This window comes from Coffea eugenioides, chromosome 7 (genome assembly GCF_003713205.1).
Source record: "Coffea eugenioides isolate CCC68of chromosome 7, Ceug_1.0, whole genome shotgun sequence".
NCBI classification, from domain to species: Eukaryota; Viridiplantae; Streptophyta; class Magnoliopsida; order Gentianales; family Rubiaceae; genus Coffea; species Coffea eugenioides.
In genome coordinates this window covers 12,141,328-12,149,699 of record NC_040041.1, presented here as the reverse complement: position 1 = coordinate 12,149,699, position 8,372 = coordinate 12,141,328, and the positions used below count along the sequence as shown (strand labels likewise).

Genomic DNA, 8,372 nt, shown 5'->3' with positions numbered 1-8,372 from the left:
TTAGTTAGGATTTTAATTGTCAATCTAATTGCTGTTTTAATGGTTTAATTATTTAGTAATATTCGGCCAAATTAGTCTTCAAAGAAGGCCGAATCTTAGTTGATTTCTTAGCCAAATAAGTGATCACAAATCACATTGAGTTTTCAAGTCATATAAGGCTATAAATAACCTAATTTTTCCATCGTTAATAATCAGATTTTTCCAACAATAAACGTGAGTTTTATCATCTTTCTCTTGTCCAAAAGAGCCTTTCTTGAATACTTAAAGAGTTTCTTGAGAAGATTCAAATCAAACTTATTAATCAAGTATACACCATGGTTGTGGCGTTCCTTTACAAACAGTTTTGGTTCGCTAAATTATTAAGTTGTGGGTTAAGAAATATTGTTAGTTCATAACTTCGTGATTTAGAGGGGTCAAGAGTTCCGCAAATCAACTTGATTCTTCGTCTAGATCCAAGGATTGGAGGGATACGAGTTCATAACTTCGAGTGGGTTAGTATCAAAAAGTCTCATCCATAGAGTATGAAGTTATTATCTCATAGGCTGCATATCAGATGGATCCAAATCTAGAAGGTCTAATATAGAACATATGCATCTTTCCATGCAAAGTACGTGTGAGATATCGAGTAATATCAATCATATGTTTCAAACAAAATGAAGAAATATTATAAACTAACAAACAAAGGGGAAAAAATATTGTTGCAATTGTAAAAGATTTTAAACCATAAAAAGTTGCATTTACAATTTGTCTAACAGTGTAAATTTTGACATTTGTTCATAGTCAAGGAATTCATAATAAATAGAAAAATTAGTCTTATAGAATCTCGAAACATGAGCTTGAACTTCCATGATTCCAATAAATAGATATTTTAACACAACCAAAAACAAAAACTTTCTGCCATTCGCACTCATCCAAGAACTGTAATGAGCAGCTTTCGAAAGAAACTGGTGAAAACCTGCCAAGTATTATAACAAAAAAGAAAGTAAGATAATCCACCGAAATTAGTTTACTATTGTAACACCAAGTTAAAAACAAATCAAGGGCCTTGAATGATGCCAACAAGGACATGACAGATTCAACAAACATTTGCACTTTTGGTTACTAACAGTCTAATGCAAAATTTGTTACCCCTTGTATTTTTCAACACATTACACAAACAAGGAACTTTTCATTTTTCTTTTTTTTTGATACAGTAGCTGCCAAAGTCGAGAGATGAAAAGATTCTTACAGGTAACCTAAAGTATCTTGATTGGTAACTCGTGTTCTCACCAAAGTTAAAGTATTAAATGTGCTAGATCCTTGGAGATGGTATGCAAGTAAACTTTTCCACAATTTGATCATGCAACTATGCAATTTACACAAAATGCCAATGGAAGATATTAAAATCAATTTACACAACTTGCTCATACAGCTACGCAATTTCCACAACTTGGAGATGGTTCTCATACAAACTCAATATTTTCACATGCAAAAACCAAAAAAGTACATTATTCACATAACTAAATTTAAAAAGAAAAAAGTACAAAAATTTCAAGTAGTGGAAACTAAAAGCTGAGAAGTATGTCGATATCTTCAGGATGCTCAAAGAAATCAGTTACATCGAGGTGTGCCATATCAACATCATCTCTATCATCATAATCATTCTTTTGGTCGATAAAATTTATCTCGACATTTTTGTCTTTCTTTTTTAAAGATGCTTGATAAAGGTCAACAAGGTGGTCAGCCATACGACAGGTACGGGACCAATGACCTTCCATGTCACACCGATAGCATTTTTCTTCATAAATTTTCTTTTTTCCATTTTTCTGATCGTAGTTATTATTCCTCTTTTGGAAAATATTTTGTTGTTTGCCACGGTTATAATTTTCATGGGGCACTAATCTACTACGATCACGTCCATGGCCACGGCCACGTCCACGGCCTCCTCCACGGCTACCTCTACGGTCACGTCCACGACCTCGACCAAAATTTTGAAATTGAGTCGCATTCGCTTCAGGGAATGGACTTGTACCAGTTGGTCGGGGCTCATGGATTTTCAGCAATAATTCATTATTTTGTTCAGCCAAGAGAAGACATGCAATGAGTTTAGAATATTTTTTAAATTCCTTCTCTCAATATTGTTGCTGCAGAAGCATGTTAGAGACATGAAAGGTAGAAAATGTTTTTTCTAACATATCTTCATCGGTGACTTTTTCACCACATAATGATAATTGAGAAGTAATTCTGAACATAGTTGAATTATATTCATTGACAGATTTAAAATCTTGTAGCCGTAAGTGAAGCCAATCATATCGGGCTTTTGGAAGAACGATCAACTTCATGTGGTCGAATCTTTCTTTCTTTCAAATCTCTCCAAAGGACAAGAGGATTTTTAATAGTAAGATACTCTATTTTTAATCCTTCATCTAAATGATGACGAAGGAAAATCATAGCCTTGGCACGGTCTTGGTTTGAGGATTCATTTTTTTCAACAATAATATTACCAAGACCAATTGCCTCAAGATGAATTTCAACATTCAATACCCATGATAAATAATTTTTCCCAGAAATATCAAGAGGTACGAATTCTTGTTTTGTAAGATTAGCCATAAGAAATTGAAATAGATTTATAAGTTAGAAATTTACCTCAATATGTAGTCAAAAGTTGTTCGAGAAAATACCCAATCGTTGATTCGATATTGGTAGAATCTCGATAGAGCCTTGTGATTCACTTTTGCTCAGAAATAGAGGCTCGTGCTGATAACGTGTTGTAAAACTAATAAAATAACAAGATGTGGGGTAAAATGAAATAGAGAGAAACTGATAAAAGTAGAGAACTATTCTTTCTTCTATTAACTCAAAACGATCAAGGCCTACAAAGAGATGTTCAATCACCTCTATTTATAGAGAACACTAAATAAAACTGAAAAGATTAACCTCTAAATATAAGAGATGTTATAAATTAATTGTATAGGAAAATCAAACCGTCATCTATACTAACTCTTTTATCCTTGGAGGAATTCAATTTTATCCTTGGGAGAATTCAATAGACATGGGAAACTTTAATGGACATTCATTCTTATTTAATTGTTTCATAACAAAGGCAAGCTTTGTAGTGCTCATCATCTTGATTGTTTACAATGAACTGAAAAATTCACCTGTTGCCTTATATATGTAATATTAATATTCTTAATTTGAAATTTTCGATAAAGGAGGTGATACCATGTAATCTCCTTCCACAAGAACTTGCCAAGAAGAAAAGTCCAAAAAATTCTGAGTTAAATTTGAAAAAAAAAATATTACAAGGGCATTCAACACATTATGGTAAAAGGTACTCCGCATCCTAAAATTAGCTTAGTTGATAAGGATAATAGTCAGGTGACTCAGAAGTCACTCAATTTACTTAGTCTTCCATTGTTCGGGTCCTTCTCTTTTCTAAGGCTTCAAGTCCCTCCGATGCCCCAAAGAAAAAGTGATAATGAACTGATGAAATAATGGCAAAGGCTATTAAATATATGTTATTACTAAGTTTTTTCGGCTCAACGAGGGTTCCTAGGCAGATAAAAGTTTCTATAGAAATTTTTAACATGGGAAAAATTTAACAAATGAAACTTTAAAATGTTTACAATTAGGAGGACATGTAGGGATTCCACCAGAAGCTGTAGTTTACCTTGAGATGTTACAAAAGGAGTGCTATATACATATAAAAAGGAGTTGGTGCGTAACTGTTAGGTGATTTTCATCTGACATTTTTAGGGGCACTTTAGGGATAGTAAAAGTATAATACAAGTGATGCAACTCATTGTACAAACCTGGCATGCTCATTGCAACCTGAGTTTACGATGGTAACCTTTATGAGATGATGGTTATATTCTTAAATGGTGCTTGTGTTTCGGATCTGTTAAGTGTGCAATAAAGATAGAGAGAGAGTTTGGTGAATTGCAAAGTGCTGGAGATGCTGGGTTGAGCAATTGAGATTTTGCCAATAGTGGGACTGATTAAATTCAGTAATTGAAGCACGATTAAGAGGCTATGAATGCGTGGGAAGTCAAGAATCATAGGGACCCATGTTGGAAGTGTAAATGCAGACTTTTCTCCCTTCTGAACTTCCACACAAGCAAGTGAACTCCTCAAGGAGTGGAATGATTAAAAACAGTGATTAAGTTGTATTTAAGACATCACCAATGCATTAGAGATGAAGAATCTGTTGGAAACCACCCCTCAAGTGTAACTACACGACTCATTTTCTTCTGTAGCATTTGTTGACCAGATGTTTGAGTTAGCTGCAATAATGGGAGCTGTTAATATAAAGTATTGTTGGTTGAGTTGGTTGTGCTCCATACTATCAGACTGGTGCTTGGAGAGGTATGTTTGTTTGCTCTATTTCTTTGTGGGACTTTCCAGCTTAAGATTTGATGATTGGTATTTGTAATTGGGACAGTGCTACAGTGCCTATAGTTATGGTAACGATGGTAGGGAAACCTACTATTACAGGTTTCTATTGTCTTTAGTGACAAATCGAATTTTTTAGCGACTTTTTAAATATTATATTAAAATAATTAATATTAACTTTAGTAAGTTTTTAATTAAAACTAGTAAGTATATGCCTGAAAGATAAGTTTTAGTCAAAAATGAAAATTTACTCTTTCAGTAATTTAATTTACTTATTATTTGACAAATGTTACTTTTGTTTAATTTAAACTTACTAATACTAAAAGTAAAAAATTGACATATTAAAGTAAGAAAATAATCGGTTTCTGAAAACGGTTTGGTTTCCGCATCTCTCTAAAGTTGCTTCCCTTCTTTCTATTATCTTCTCACCTCACGGAAGATAGCACAGGTCGATAATGGCGGATTCATCTGCTCCCAACTCGAGCCCGTGAACCTTCCTGGCTGCTGCAAACTCCATCCACCGGTCGATAATGGCGGATTCATCTGCTCCCAGATCAAAACACACCCTGAATTGTTCAATCATCGGGCCTTGATGTGAAACCACCACTTGATTCACCCAGTCTACATATTTCCTCTGTTCAATATCAAACTTCTTTTCGTCACTCCAAAGAAGCACTCTGGTCTCCACGTCATCAAAGTCCAAACAACCCCCGTAAGACTTCCATAGACTGTGAAACCGGCGGGATACAGCACTTGTCCTTGCAGCCTCTTTCATTGACAAGTTTGAAAATATATCCATCATAATTGTATCCGGCAAGGTACTCGTCAGATCCAAAACCATCTCCTCCATTCGCCTTCAAATTGATACTCTGGCGGCAGACCTAATCGCCTTCCGATTCTGTTTCAATCGGACTTGCAACAGTTGCAGCAGTGCGACGCAGTCAAACTAGCTGCTTTGTTAATGACAGTTAAAGCTAAATATGCTTTATAGATAGCACAGGTTCAGGAGAAAGGGTTTCCCCCCTATGCAATTATTGATGATACGGGTACACCTCTATCTAATACTATGTATCGATCGTACTTCGAATTAAGAAATTTAAAAATGCGGATTATATGCATTACTGCACTTTTTTATGATAATTATTGTGTAGTGTTTTACTGAGTGATCTCATCTTTAAAGCACAATGATTTTGATGCCAGATTTCAATTTTACTGTTACAAGTAGCGTCTCCTGTTCTGCTCTATGATTTGGAGTGAACTAATTTGTCGTCTCCAATCATCCATTGCACTTATTGCAAATCATTAGTCACTGTTTAATTAGCAAAATTTTGGTTGTCAAATCGGTTTTTAAGAGCCAGGGGGCGCACATTAATTGGATCAATATGGAGATTTCTCGGCAGCAAGTTTTCATCACATGTTAGTATAGATTTTTCTATGTAGACTGTATGCCAGAGAGTGATTGTTTTAGTTTGAACTTTCCTCCTCTTGGTGAAATCCTTAGAATCTGCAGTTTGTTTGGCTACAATTACATGACTGGTCGATACACCAACACTTTTTTTTTTTTATGTATCCTATCAGACAACAAGGATTCTCCCTCCAATATAGAGTTGAATCTGTGAGCCAGCTTAATCTGCATCTGCTAACCGACGATTTTGTGCCTCATTCCAGGTGTGGATTTTAAGATCAAGCTGCTCACTGTTGGCGGGAAGAAGTTGAAGCTTACAATTTGGGATACCGGTAAGCAGATCCTATCATTTATAGTTTTGCTAACTGTTTATGGTAGCTTTCCGAATTCTCTTTATGAAGTTCTTTTGTGCAAATATGATGATACACCTTTACTTTTATTTGTTTTTTTTTCCTATCATAGGCTCAAGTGGTAAATCTCTTTGGACATAGAACTAGCTGTAATTTCACAAAATACAGCAGGACATTTTGCGCTTTACGTAGTACAAGTCAAATGTTTGTACTTTCTCTACTGTTCTCAACATGCCGTGCCATCCTAATTAACATTTTCCCCAGAAGTTGTTATTATATGTAAATCTTCTTATCTGTCAGAAGGTTTTGTCTTGCCATCGCAGCTGATCATGCAACTTCTTCCTCCTTAAGATTAGAAACTGACAATCAGTCCTACTTCACCATGATCAGACCCAATTTGGGTTTGTATTCCTCTTTTTCCTAGTGCTGCTAATGGATATTTATTGTTGGGATCCTTGATTCATGACTTAAAATAAGCTTAGCCTCCTTTTTCATAAATAATCCAAGCTACTACTTTCTGATGATAGTACGCCCCTCTGGCTATTTATTTCCACTGTCCTATTACTGCATATTTTGTTCTCCGTGATCTGATGGGGCTCATGACACCCTTTGCAGCTGGACAAGAGAGGTTCAAGACCTTGACAAGCTCATACTACAGAGGTGCTCAAGGGATCGTTCTTGGTATGTCATGGATAGATCACTATAGATTCTTTCATATTTATGAAGCCTTTTTGTCATCCTGCAAAATAAGTTATTCTTTTAAGACGTGATTGATAAGATGAGATTTTGTTTATTTAATTGCATTATCATCATTCTCGGATTTCTGGTCAATTTATGGACTACTGTTGCTTAGAAAAACAGAATACACATAATCATGCTTTTAACTTTTGAGCATTGGCCATTTTTTAACATTGCTGAACTCTATGCAAAATTTGCTGTTTCTCTTGACGGAGAATTTATTTGATCATTTTCCTTTTGCAACATGGTTGGTAAGGTTCCTTCATGCATGTTTCTTTGTTTGCTTTAAGAACAGACTGCTGCCATCCCAATTCACAGTCCAGAGTTTTTCCATTTTGTGGGAGACTCTTCCCAGTTGAGTAATATGAAGTTGTCCATAGTAGGCTTGTTGTGAATTGCTGCTCTTAATGAATCCACCTTGATAGAGGCTTTTAAGCTCTCTCTGCTTTTATGATTGTTGGTTGCTTCTTTTTTTAAGGTAAGTTTCTCCTTTTGGGGCTTCAGTTACAATGACAGAAAAGCTACAATTATCTGAAAATTTCCACTAGCTTTATTCTATGCTATTCGCCGCCTTCAGTTTGAGTTTTTGTGCTTTGCAGTGATTTTGGGCACAAACAAGGAACCTCATCGATGGCTCTTACCTACTGTCTTTACTTTTTGAAAGTCCTACAATTCGTTGCTGAACAAGATCCTGCTTCGGCTGAATAGCAACATCTAGGATGGCATTCTCTTTTCCTCTGTGCCTCAGATGGTCAAAGTCTGAGATATCTATTGGGCTATGGTTCTTTTAAACTATCGAAATGATTCAGTGATGTGTAGTCATGATAATGAGGAGCTGATTTACATGTTTTAGAACTCAAATTGTCATCTCTAGCATACTGCTCAGAATTAGAGGTTAGAACTAACTGGTGTTTTGGTAGCAATTAAATGTGGATCTCTATTGTGCCTCAGTGGCCCACACCTCTATTGTTTCTCAATGCCTCAATGTGAAATGCTTTGCCTGCACTCAAATTCTGGTAGTTAGTCAAGTCTGCTTGTTGTGAATTGCTGCTCTTAATGAATCCACCTTGATAGAGGCTTTTAAGCTCTCTCTGCTTTTATGATTGTTGGTTGCTTCCTTTTTAATGGTAAGTTTCTCCTTTTGGGGCTTTAGTTACAATGACAGAAAACCTGCAATTATCTGAAAATTTCCATTAGCTTTATTCTATGCTATTCGCCGGCTTGAGTTTGAATTTTTGTGCTTTGCAGTGATTTTAGGCCCAAAACTCAACAGGGAACCTCATCAATGACTCTTACTTACCGTCTTACTTACTGACACATAATTTATAATACCAATAATCTTCTTCCACTGCTTAATATTGGGTTTTAAGAAGTTTAATATCCAATCAATTAATTAAATCCTTTAAAAAATTGTCAGGTTTAAGACCTTTTTCAAGCATCAGAGACTTGGTAGACTATCCTCTTCTGAAGTTTATGTCCAAATGCCATGATTTGAGATTTTAAGAGTC

General features: G+C 35.4%; 1 long non-coding RNA gene across 1 annotated transcript; it reads left to right on the top strand.

Annotated features, from left to right (window-relative positions):
* The first annotated feature begins 7,250 nt into the window (after positions 1–7,250).
* On the top strand, positions 7,251–7,725 carry LOC113778634. Its single transcript, XR_003469300.1, has 2 exons — positions 7,251–7,342; positions 7,464–7,725. It is a non-coding gene; the product is annotated as an uncharacterized LOC113778634 (long non-coding RNA).
* Positions 7,726–8,372: the final 647 nt, after the last annotated feature.